General features: G+C 43.9%; 1 protein-coding gene across 1 annotated transcript in view; it reads left to right on the top strand.

Moving 5' to 3' along the window:
- The first annotated feature begins 484 nt into the window (after positions 1-484).
- TC2N (tandem C2 domains, nuclear) overlaps positions 485-11,860 on the top strand; it is a 30,691-nt gene continuing 19,315 nt past the window's right edge. Inside the window, exon 1 of the mRNA XM_058807084.1 lies at positions 485-696. The gene's annotated coding sequence lies outside the window, so the exon portion shown is untranslated. The remainder of the gene's footprint in view (positions 697-11,860) is intronic.

Raw genomic sequence — 11,860 nt, 5'->3', positions numbered from 1 at the left:
GTAGCTGTATTACATTGCATGATGACAGGCATGAAATTCTTAGTTAGCAGCAGATCTGTGGTGTTATTAAATTTAAAATGAAAAATATTATAACAGGAAAAAATACAGTCTTGGTGAATGGGGAAGCCGCTAAAGACTGCAAATCAAGACCTATGAGGACAATTGTACAAAACTTCAATGACTGGAAATTTAGGTGCAGTCAGAGTGTAAACATTTCTTGGGGGAAATACACACCTTTCCCTACTAATCCAGCCCCACCTTTTCTTCGTATTTGCCTCTTGGGGTATTGTTCCAGTTACCAAAACTAGAATCAAGGAGAAACCACCTTGACACTTACAGAACTTTTCCTTCCGGCAAAGAAATTTCCAAACCAGAACTTCCTGCTGAAAATTCTAAACCAATCAGCTGTGTGTGATCGCTAAATTACCCTACGAACTGTGCACTCTAGTGGCGGGGGCTTTCTCACGTGTCCGTGTGAGACTAGCACGGATCTATATTCCGACTGGACATGCCGTTTTCTAACATTATAAACATGAAAAAAATCGCTTTTTCTCTCTAAAACAGAAGCCTGGTTGTACTTCTAGCAAAGCGAGAGGCAGCTCTGGACCGACTCTGCAGGTGTCACGGTCCAGCAAGAGCCAAAGAAGAGTCCCTGGCAGCCATTTGGAGGCAAGCTTGCCCCGGCGAGTAGCTCAGGTGAGGCGGGAGAGTCCCGAGCCGCGGGGAAACTCCCCCTGGGCGATAGCGATCGGTGAGTAAGCGCTGCCGAGCGCACCTGGCCGGGCGGGCCGCGGCAGGGCCGGCTGAGGGGGGCAGGCGGGGGAGCGGCAGGGCCGGCTGAGGAGGGCAGAACGGGACAGCGGCCGTGCCCGGCTGAGGAAGGCAGGACGGGAGAGCGGCCGGGCCCGGCTGAGGAGGGCAGGCGGGGGCAGGCGGCGCGCACCGACTGGCGGCTCCAGCGCGGGGAGAGCGGCGGCACCGGTTTCGGCACCGGCTCCGGCTTCGTCCATGCAGCAGCTCCGGCGGGCGGAGGGGCCCGCAGCGCCATCCCAGCAGGTACCGGGCCGGGCAGCGGGGCCAGGGCAGGATCCCCGTCAGGGGGCCGCGGGCAGGGCAGCGGGGAGCAGGAGCTGCCCCGGCGGAGAGGGCCGAGTGTCTGTGAGTCCTATAGACTTTGGGAGATGCAGGCAGGTAGTAACTATTTTGAAGTACTGGAGAATGAAGCACTAATTATTCATTCCCAGTACTAACTGGGTAATGAAGTAGTAACTATTTTGAAGTACCGGGGAATTGAATCTTCATTCAAATTAGGCGCGAGGTTCAGTTGTACTTAGGACAGTTGCACTTCAGTTGTACTTAGAACAGTTTCGGCACGCTATTGCTGTATGAAAATGGCCTTCTAAAATTCAAATGTTCTGTGTGAATTAGCAGCTAAGTGATGTCACAGGCCAGCAATAGCTAATTAGATCATCTTCTTCTGCTTCAAGTAATTAGAGATGTGGTTTAGCCACAACTCCAAACGAAGTTGTGAATATAGCTAGACAGTTTCCCTGTGCGTGGGATGAAATTAGCATCAGAAAACACATATTTACCGAAGTTATGTCCTGCTGTATCCACGAGCACTGCTAAAGCAGCAGGTATAATTGTAAGCTGCTTCAAGTTGTCCTGTTGACAGTTGTTGAATCCATACCATGAAGCTGGATCCTGGGTGTTTTGGATCACCCTGGTTGTTAAACAGCAATCAGAAATAAATACCATCATTAATTAAGCTGGTCTTGTAACTCTCCTTTGATGTGGATTTGATTTCTCTAGATAAGAACGAGAAGGTTGGTGTTGTGACTGTTCCTACAATGCACACTTCCAGTCAGCCTGCTGTAATTGTGCAGGAAAATAACTCAGGATTTCCACAGGGCCACAGCTGTCCAATGCCTTCCCATCTAAAAGCTCCTGTGAGCACCCACACCTTGGAGCTGGACCCTTGCAGTCCCAGCCCTCAGTCTCTGATCTGTGCAGGCTCAGGTTTTTCCCAGTGATATTTGCTGAATGCACTAAGGTTTGCTGCTTTTATGTGCGTTTAGTTTTTACAGTGGTGATTAGCTGGGTGTCCAGGCATTCAGAAGTGAGGTGTACCTTGATAAATTCTTCTTGGAGAGTCAGGAATCAGGGAATAAGGACTACTTAAAAACCGTGTAAGGGAATACGTTGCCATGCCTTTTTTCCCTCCCTTCCTGTTCTTTCTAAGTTGTTTCTATAGCTGTTAGACACCTGTGAAGAAACAAGTTCTGATTTTGCATCCTTCTTTTCTCAAGAGAGTGCTAGATCCATAAATCTTTGTGCTGTACTGGGCTGGTGGTCTCTGGCTTCTTACTTATTAAACTGTTTCACCTTGCTTTCATACACAAATATTCATTAGGTGAGCTGTGATCTTACAACTCAGTGGCTAGGACATAAATCCAGGAGTGGGGAAGTTTAATTTTTCATCCGTTTTCCTATGCTAAATATTAAAATATATATTTGCAGAATACATGTGGCTAAGCAATACTTAATTTCAAGAGAATACATTTGTTACTGAAGTGTCCCTTGATTCTTGCCAATACTTGTAAAAATGACACCTACTAAAAACGTTTCACCCAGAGGGTATGTTGGACTTTACAGATGTCACATGAATTCCACTGCCCTCCCCTGCATTTAATTTGATGATGGATCCCCAGGTGATTAATTCCTCTTTCTTCTTATGCTGTGGAAAGAATGAATGTGGGCGGGATTGTTCAGTCATGTGTGTGCAGGCTATTAATTTATAATGTTGGAAAAAAGGTTTAGGCACTGGTCTCTTTCTCTTTGTCCTAAACCTCAGGCTTAGTTGTTTTCTTTGTTTGTTCTGTCACTTGTTTAGTATCTGCTGGTTTGGTTTTTGCTCATCCCGCTGGTGGGTGGTTCAGTTTCTGTTGTAAGTTACTCTAAATGCACTCCCCAGGGCTGTGGCTTGGCTGTGAAATGGGCAGTCCTGCTCTGGCCCCCCATTTTCCCCACTGCATTCTGACCCCACCTTGTGCAGTCATCCACAGGGAGAGTTGGAAAACTACTTATTTTTTAAAAGAAAAAAAAAAAAGTTGTTTATTTTGGTCGTTTGATTTTGTATCTAATCAGTGAGCTGGGCCAGCTCAGTGTGCAGCTGCATGTTTACTGGGTCCTGCAGGAGTGGCTGTTGGCAGGGCAGAGCTGAGCAGCCCCCCAGGAGCAGCCAGCCCTTTCAGCAGGCTTGGGACAGGCAGATGCAGCCCCCGTGTGTGTGGGCAGAGCCAGAGGGCCTGCCTGGCCAGCCCAGCCTCAGCTGGGAAACCACACTTTGGCTGCCTGAGGCCTGTCATGTCCCTCCTATCTGCTGTGGCTTACACCAGCAGTACACTTGGACTTTGGTGAAACATTTATTGAACTTTTTTGCTTGATTAAGGTGCTGTTTACTTCGTTTAGTGAATTTTCTGTGATGCATATCCTGAAGTATTTCTCCTCTCTTTGGACTCTTGTTTAATTTTATAGAGGAATGGCTTTGTTTACTCTGAGTTGCTATCTCCCCAGATACCTTAAATCTGGTAAATATTCTCTCTAATCTAAGTAAGACAACACCCAATCTCTGTCAGCAGAGAACTTAGGATCTCATCTCTTTAAAGTGAAAGGCAGAGCAAGCTCTGACTGGAAGTGGAACAGTCTCTGTTTAAGCCATGTTGTTGTAGTTAGTAATGCTGCTCAGGCTCCATCAGGAGGATTCCTTGTGCGCAGAGAAGTAGCCTGGAAGCCTTTTGCAGCCAGCATGGATCTTCACATCTAAACTGAGAAGCCTCATGTGGGAAGAGGTTCAGAACCAGGGTTTGCTTGAGTTTCTTTGTGTTCCATTATATTTTTTTAATGATCTTAATACATCGAACCATGCAGAATTAGTGAGGATACTTGTCTTAAGCTTAGTATGAGTATTTGTTTGCCTGTCATTGCAGCTGAAGTTTGCACTAATTCAGTGCCAAAAATAAATTATGTCATCAATCTGGTGCTTATCTTTCCTGTAAATTGTACCCTGGTGATTTGATTTTGAATCTTTGTTTTTCAGTGATCTAATAGCCAAACTTAAACCGGAGAGAACAGAGGTCCCAAATGAAGGGTGTTGATATTTGGAGGGTCCTTGTGGCCACTGCAATGGCTTGAAGAGTGAATTCTGGAGATACTCCTTTGGCAATTAAACCAGCTTTGAAAAAAAGCAATCTAGAAGGGCCATGTCCCAATGACTTTGAAACTTCCATGGCACTCCAGTAATTTGGCACCTGTGCTTTGGAGGCTGGAGCCTGGCTGTGAGCAGGCGCAGGGTGCTGCAGCCTGGGCAGGGGTGCCTGGCTCTGGGCACCTGCTCCTGCAGCCTTGTTGGCAGAGCGTGCTGGGGCTGCGTGGATGCACACCTCTAGTGCCTGAAGCATGGAGAGCCTAAGGCTGCCTGCCTTTGCTGCCCAGCCCCATCATCAGAGCTGGGGGTCCCTTCTCCCTGCAGGAATGCAGCCCCTTTCTCCCCAGAGTTCTCTGTGGGCAGAGGGGCTGGAGGTGGCTTTGCCCACCCTGCTTGCTGAAGCTGGGTCAGGGGCTTCGTGGGGCCAGAGATGGCCCAACCCTTGACCAGGACAGAGAGGGCAGAGCAATGTGAGGCTGTGGCAGAATTCTCTTTGTAAAGGTCAGGCCTGCAGTGAGTGCACTGTGTTTGTACATTTCCAATAAGGAAAGCACCTGCCATGCAGACAGGAGGGTTGGTCAGGATGAGGTGTAAAAGTCACTTGAGCAGTGCCTTTGTGGTTAGTGGTGAATTGATACAAAAGCAAGTTGCATCCTGTTTCTGAGATAAATTCTGTTGTTTAGCACTCTTAAGTGACAATCAAACATTCTCAAGACCAGTTTAATTTTGCGGTAGGGAGAAATTATAAACATTTTAATTCTGTGTTGGTTTTGTTGGGTTTTCTTTCTCCATTAATTACTTTTGCAAAAAGGGCGTTGTTGGCCTCTAGACTGGGAGCTTTTTCTGACTTTTCCATTCAGTACTCCATCTTCTCAGCAGTGACCAGAGTTGCAAAAAAATTTCTTCCATGAGGTCTTAATAAAACACAGAACATCTGCCTAAATTACTCTGGCTTTCATTCTGTTCAGTAGTATAGGTACTTCCAGATGTAGTTTGACCAGGGTGTGAAATCATGGGTCCAAAATCTCTTAGGAAGAGTGTTGATTTAAACTCAATAGAATTTTTTTAAAACCCATACATTTATGGTGTAGCAGTTGTTCACTGTGTGGTTAAACAGTTCTGTCCTAAGGGAAAACAGGGAATGGCAGCTTCCTGCTGCCAGCCTCTGCTCTCAGGACCTCTGTCTCCTCAGAAGGGAACAGAGCCCCACCACCAGGTCCCAGACTTGTAGCAGCATTTGGCCAATAATGATTGGGATCTTAGATACTGCCATTAAATTGAGACAGTTTTGATTTCTGCTGTTTCTCCCCATGTCTGTGCAAAGAAAAATGCCTCTGTTACACAATGCCTGGTTACCACTCATCTGGCTGGGCAGCTGCCAGCAGCTCCAGCCAGTGCAGCTCTGAGAGGCACTGCTGGGGCTCTTATAGTGGTTCTGGGTTCCTGCTCTGGGTGGATTTCATGCAAAAAGTAACAAATAGTTGTACTTTATAAGGACAGTATCCTTCTGGACTTTTATTTCAGTGTGTGTTTAGGCAGCTTCCTGAGCTCAGTACACATGCCCTGCAGAGCCATACTCCCAGTCTGGTTTGAATTTGAATTATTTAAGATCAGTTCCCATTTCCTATTCTTGATTCATTCATTTAACCTGTTTTCATATATGAAATGTACTTGAGTCACCTTTCCTCTGTTAATCTCAGACACAGCCTTTCAGCTTTCATCTCTACAGCCTACATGTTTGCTTCCTCTCCCCACTGTGTACCTGGTTCTACAGTGACAGTTTGGGGCAGAACTGCTGAACAGGGAACCCTCACCTATTGGAATCTCCACAATTGATGGGTTTTTTTGTCTTCATCATGAAACAGGATAACAATTATGTGCAAAATAACTATTAAAAAACTGCTCCACCTAAAACAAAGCAGTGTGTACCCAAGTATTGTCCATCTTCATTCTTGTTTTAATGGTAATGAAACTATTTTTCCATGCAAAACTGCTTGGGTTTCCTTCTTTCTTTTCTTCTCTTTTTTTTTTTTTCCCCCAAATATACAGAAGAGCTGTTTGCATTAGCTGTCTGGATGGTGTATGTGTATCCATGTGTTTTCTGTGTGGCTCTGTGGTCATGGCAGCAGCTGAGGAATCCTGAGTGCCATTCAAAGCTCTTTTTCAGTGTTGCATTGAGTTGGTTTCCAAGGGCCATCTTTTCAAAACTAGACACATTTAGCTGTGTTAGGGAACTCCACAGGCAGATGCTCTTGCCTAAAATACCTTCTCCTTGGCTGTCTTGTTGAAAAATGAATCCAGATGTTTCCAGTTTTGTTTGGTATCAGAGCTATAGAAGGACTGCTGACAGTTCTATTTTCATGGCTTCTTGGCATTAATGGCAGAAAGAGAAAAAAATTGGATTAAAACCTGACACAGAATACATAAAGTCTTAAGTTAGGTTATAAAGTAACAATTGGTGATTGTTGTGATTTGTTCCTAATCTGCTTAGAGCAAAGGACTTATCTTATGTTGAATTCTTTCCATGTTCTCATCAAAAGCCAAGTTCTTTTTTTACAGATATTTTAGTCTCTTCAGCTTTCTTTTCCAGTGTCCTGACTTCAACTCTTGCTTTGCCGTTTTCCATCTGAATTCAGAAAGGTCTGCAGTCCAACATAATGGATTTATTCTTTTGTTTACTGCCCCAGTACATACAATATTGTACATTCTTGTCCAAGTCAGTGAATTTATCTTTTGTTCACAGGAACAGTGTTGTCAGATCAGTAATTGGATGAATTGGTTGCTTGCCTAATGCAACATTAGGAAGAAACATTATATCAACTTTTACAGCCCAGAGCAGAGGGGATTCAGCATATTAAAATGCACAGTTTTAAGCTTTGTCATGGGATAGATTTATAATGTTTCCTTCTTAATTCAAATATAAATCTCACACTAGAAAAACTGGTTCAGATTTACGGAATTTTTTCTTTTGGCACTTGTAAATGATATTATTAATGTTTTGCATCCTGGGGTAGGATTGGGTTAGGTCTGCATTTGAGGGCTGCAGGTGCAAGGCTGTCGTGCTAAACCAGAGGCAGGGTGTCCCTGGGGCCCCTGTCAGAAGGACAGCTTTGGATCCTGTACTCGTGCCAGGGTTTGTTCCCCTTCTCCAAGGGGTGCCTGAAAAGCAGAAGCAGTTGTTCCTGTAGCACAATAGCTCAAGCACACACACCTGCTCAGCTTTATTTTTCTTAGGGGAAGTAGGCAGGAGCAGTTATTCTGCTTTGTGATGTGCTCTGGTGCTCTGTGCCTGGGCTGTGTGTGCAGATGTGCTGAAAGCCTCTTGGCCTCCTCCAGGCTGGAGCCCTGGGAAGAAGCAGCTGCTGAGCTGAACGAGACCACAGCTAGATTGCACAAGTGATCTTTAGGGTTCAGCTCAGGGCCTGCACGAAGAGAGACATACATTAGATCATCTTTGTCTGGGCAGAGAGGCTGGAAAGAGAAGGCAAAGCTGGAGTGGGACACGGTATGTTCCCTCAAAAGTGCGTGTGGGAAGATGCGGCTGCTCCAGGAGAAGTTTCTGCCCTGGCACAATTAGAGCTGGACCTCGTTGGCAGGAGAAGATGCAGAGCAGCTCATGGGCTCACAGTGAGCTCTGCTTTTACTGCTATTGACAGCTCCTAAGCTAAGAACTGATATCTGAGGTGGTTTCCTTTCCCTCGAAAGTTGTCACATCCTGGGTGATAGCAGTGACATATTAAGCACTCCTGCTGATTACAAGAGTTTTAAACTTTGCCTGCAACTGTTACCTGTAGGAGAGCCCAGCAAACAATATCTTACCTGAAAGCTATGGCAGTCACCAAAGGGAGTGTGGAGATGCTGTCTGCAGGCTCCCACCTTCCTCATCTTTTTCACTTGCTCAAAATACAGTCAGAAGGATGCAGAGCCGATAGTGGACTGGCAGTTTGGAATGTCAATACAGTGCTGTAAGAGTGCGAGCAAGCTTGTCATTACAAGTGTTAGTCTAAGGTGAGAAAATATTTCATTTAGTATCTTGTGATATTTTGAGGCTGAGGTGGATAGTTCCTGGAGATAGTTACAATATTAGTAGTGAAGGAAATTAGTTATTGCAATATTTTCTGAAATAAAAACATGTCTTTCTGCTAAAGTTGCTGAGTGTAGCGCAGTCATAACTTGTTGAAATCCACTGGTGTCAGAAGCTGAGGAGAGTGGGACATGGGCTCATAATGGGCCTTCTGGTCTTCAGAAGCAAAATTCTGCTTTAGCAAACTCTAGTGAATGAGAGGAGGTTGCAGCACAGGACTGACAGCTCATACCCATTATCTGTTCCATTCAGTTTCCTGTTTTTGTGATCAGTGAGAGGAACGTGTAAAGTTTCCCCTGATGTGCTGCTGTGTCATCATTTACCAGTGTGGGAAGATGCTTCCTGAGCCTGGGCAGTTGGTGGCTTGTTTGCATCACGGAGTGTGACTTTACCCTCTATTTCTGTTACCTGATTCCACTGCATAACTGCTCAAACAGCACTGGGAGCCTCTTTGCCCAAGGCAGGCTGTGCAATGGTCTGTCATAAAATCTTCATCAGCTACACTAGGTTAATGATGCATGGTCTTCTCTTGAGTTTTAAATATCCAATTACACTCTTTTTTTCATTTGCTGGACTGGGAGAGTTTTGCATCTGTTGAACTGTTTGTAAGATGCCTCTCACAAGAATGTCTTTCTGGTTGTGTCCTTCAAAAGCCTCATAACTTCTCTTTTTCTCTTGTGTTATTTCAGCGTCTTCTTTGTGATCCACTGCTTTCAGGATGAAATCCCTTTTTTTTTTTTCCAGTCACAAAAAAAGAGAAAGCCTCATATTATCCTTATTTTCTTGGAAGGCAGAAGAAGTGGAATAATCTCTGTGTGCAAATTTCCAGAGCTTTCATGCTCTTGCAAGAGTTGTGGCTACAAGCAGAGGAGGGGGGTGTAGGCATGCACACACCCACCCACTGGTTACTGCAAATATCACTGCTGTGGGCTTCTTCCAGAAATAGGTACAGAAAGGAGCTTCTTATCATGCACCTGGTAGGTGTGTGTCGGCATGACATTTTTTGTTTCCTCTTTTTGTAATTCCTGCAGACATCCTGCTACTGTTCAAGTTTATAATGAATAGGACTGAAAGCTGTGTCCTCTTTTCACATGCTCAGGCCCACTTGAAATACTCTCCTGTGTGGGCAGTACAAGTCAGACCCGCATACAGTCCCCATAAAACTAGTATTTTTAATTTTTTTTTAACTGTGGGCTTTATATTTTTGGTAAGTGTGTGTGGGTACATGTGCTGTCCTTGCTGCTGTAGTAGCAAAGTACCTGGAGGCAAATGTCTCAAAACCATTGAGGCTGTTTTACTAGGGCTGGCTGGTTTTGAGATGTGGTGGCCATCAGCCACCCCTCTTGAGCTGGAGAGCTGTGCTGAGAGGGGTGCACAGCTCCCAGACACTCTCCCCCAGAAGCAAAACCACAAAACAGCTGGCTGTGGAAGTTAAGCCTGGAGCAGCATCTGCACCATCAAAAGATAATCCATCTGACCTACATCAGAAGCAGCTTTTGCTGTGCTGTGCTTCTGTAAAACATCTGGAGAGCTGAGCTGGTGCTGTTGTGCTCTCTGAAGGATTTATATGCCTGGGACTGACTGCATCTTGTGGATCCAAAAGGCACAAAGTCATAGAGCAGCATAAACAGGTAGCAGAGGAGGTATCAGAAACGAGGTGTTTGGCTGAAGTGTGAACTGGCAAGCTTGAGCTCACTTTCTCCAGAGGGCAGATCCTCATGTGTTGCAAAGGGTCCTGGCTCCTCTGGGGCTCCTGGAGCTGTAGACATTTAGGTCATTCAAAGATCTGTCCCAAATGCTTTATAACAACTGATAATCCCCCTTTTTCTGGGTATTTTGTTTTACACATCCTGCTGTGTGAGAACTTACTGCTACTAGAACTTTGCTGTGGTATGTTTCTAAAATGCAGATCTGAGAATGCATTATTATCATTTATGACTGGCAATAAATCTCAAAATGTTTGAAACCACTAGCTTAGCCAGCTTTCCCTGTTTGAGAACAGCTATTTCACCTTTGTTTCTATTGTGTAGTTCTAAATGTGTTACCTGTTCAACTCCTAGGGAGCAGAGCTGTGACTAAATGCAGTAAAATTCATTGGCAACCTGCAGTCTTGTTGCAAAACACCCTTTTCTCATAAGGCAGTAAAGATCTGACATTTCTTTTCAGACTGCTTTCAGCTTTTAATATTTAATATTGCTATCATCCGTTTTCTATCATGTTCTTTTTATTTAATGAGTTGTTGAAAATATTTACTTTCTTCTCCAAACATCTCTGTCTTGTAATTGTTCTGGAGGCATTTGGAGCTAAAGTCTTTGATACTCTGTTTATCTGATTTTAGCTCAGTCAAAATTTCTATCAGAGGAATCTGGAAATCATTAAGATAATTTATGTTTTCCATCTAAACCCATTAAAATAATAGTTATTATAATTCTCTAGGCTCAGTGTATGTGTGTGGTTAGGTTTTAAACTGCTGTTTCCAGGATGTTCTAATAAGGTTGGCTCTCTTTTTGCCTTAGTGTGGAAGTACTTTTGCTGAATTTCATTTGATTATCTGCCTTTGGCTTGATACTGGGAAGAGAGAAGTGAAATGGCTTACTGAATTTGGTGAAAAACACCAAGAAAGAGAAAATTTGACACATGAGTGACAAGATGTGGATTCAGTTCCCTCTTCTGCCAAGTGATTTCTCTCTATTTGTCTGAAAATGAGGGTGAATTCTCTTTCCCCCCACGCTTTTGTCAGTCTAGAATCTCAAAAACTGAGGATGCCCTTGTTATGTGCATATTGCCAACAAAAACTGACCCCAAAAAGTAGAGAGAGTGTCAAGGAGTCTTCTTGTTAAAATGGATGACATTGCTGGGAAGTCAGTACTTCTTTGGGATTTGGTGGTGCACCTAACAAATGTCTCTACATTTCTGGTTTATTTCATAAATATATTCCCAGATAAATTCATGGTAGTACAACCTTTTAACAACTGTTAAATTATATACTGAGGATTTTTGGGTAGCAAACACCAGCAAAAAGGATCTGGCATGTGGGATAAGTTTAACCTTTGATAGCAGTGTCAACTTCTGTCAAGATCATGAAATACTTGCTTAGTCTTCTAAAATGTTTTTGTTTATTTTCAGTTAATAAAATATACAACAGAACCTGCTAAATTTCTTTCTCTCCCACATGGTTAAGAGAAAACTTTTGCATGCAGTGAAAGTTGTATAAATAACTGTAGGCAGCTTGGAAAATACAGATACAAGAAAATATATTGTGGGAGCCAAGCCATCTAATTTACTGCCAGGATTGCTCAAACAAAAAAACCAACAATATTTATCATGGTAGTTTAATTAAGTGAATTAAAACTTTTTAAAGTAATTGAGACCATCCATGTTATTGATTGCATAAAGTGCTCTAAGCAGAACGAGGGAGCACTGTGTCTAAACAGCCTGTCCCTCAGCAAATACAGTCTTTTTTTTGTAATGTGGCTGTGGTGCAAGGCTAGGGGCCCAAGTGCAAGTTTGTCACTGAAACATTACATTTGTAAGTTTAAGGAAGCATAAACAGTGTTCTAGTCTCTTAG

The sequence above is a fragment of the Ammospiza caudacuta genome, chromosome 6 (assembly GCF_027887145.1).
Source record: "Ammospiza caudacuta isolate bAmmCau1 chromosome 6, bAmmCau1.pri, whole genome shotgun sequence".
NCBI lineage: Eukaryota > Metazoa > Chordata > Aves > Passeriformes > Passerellidae > Ammospiza > Ammospiza caudacuta.
Note: the sequence above shows the minus strand (reverse complement) of the source record. Positions and strands in the feature narration are given on the sequence as shown.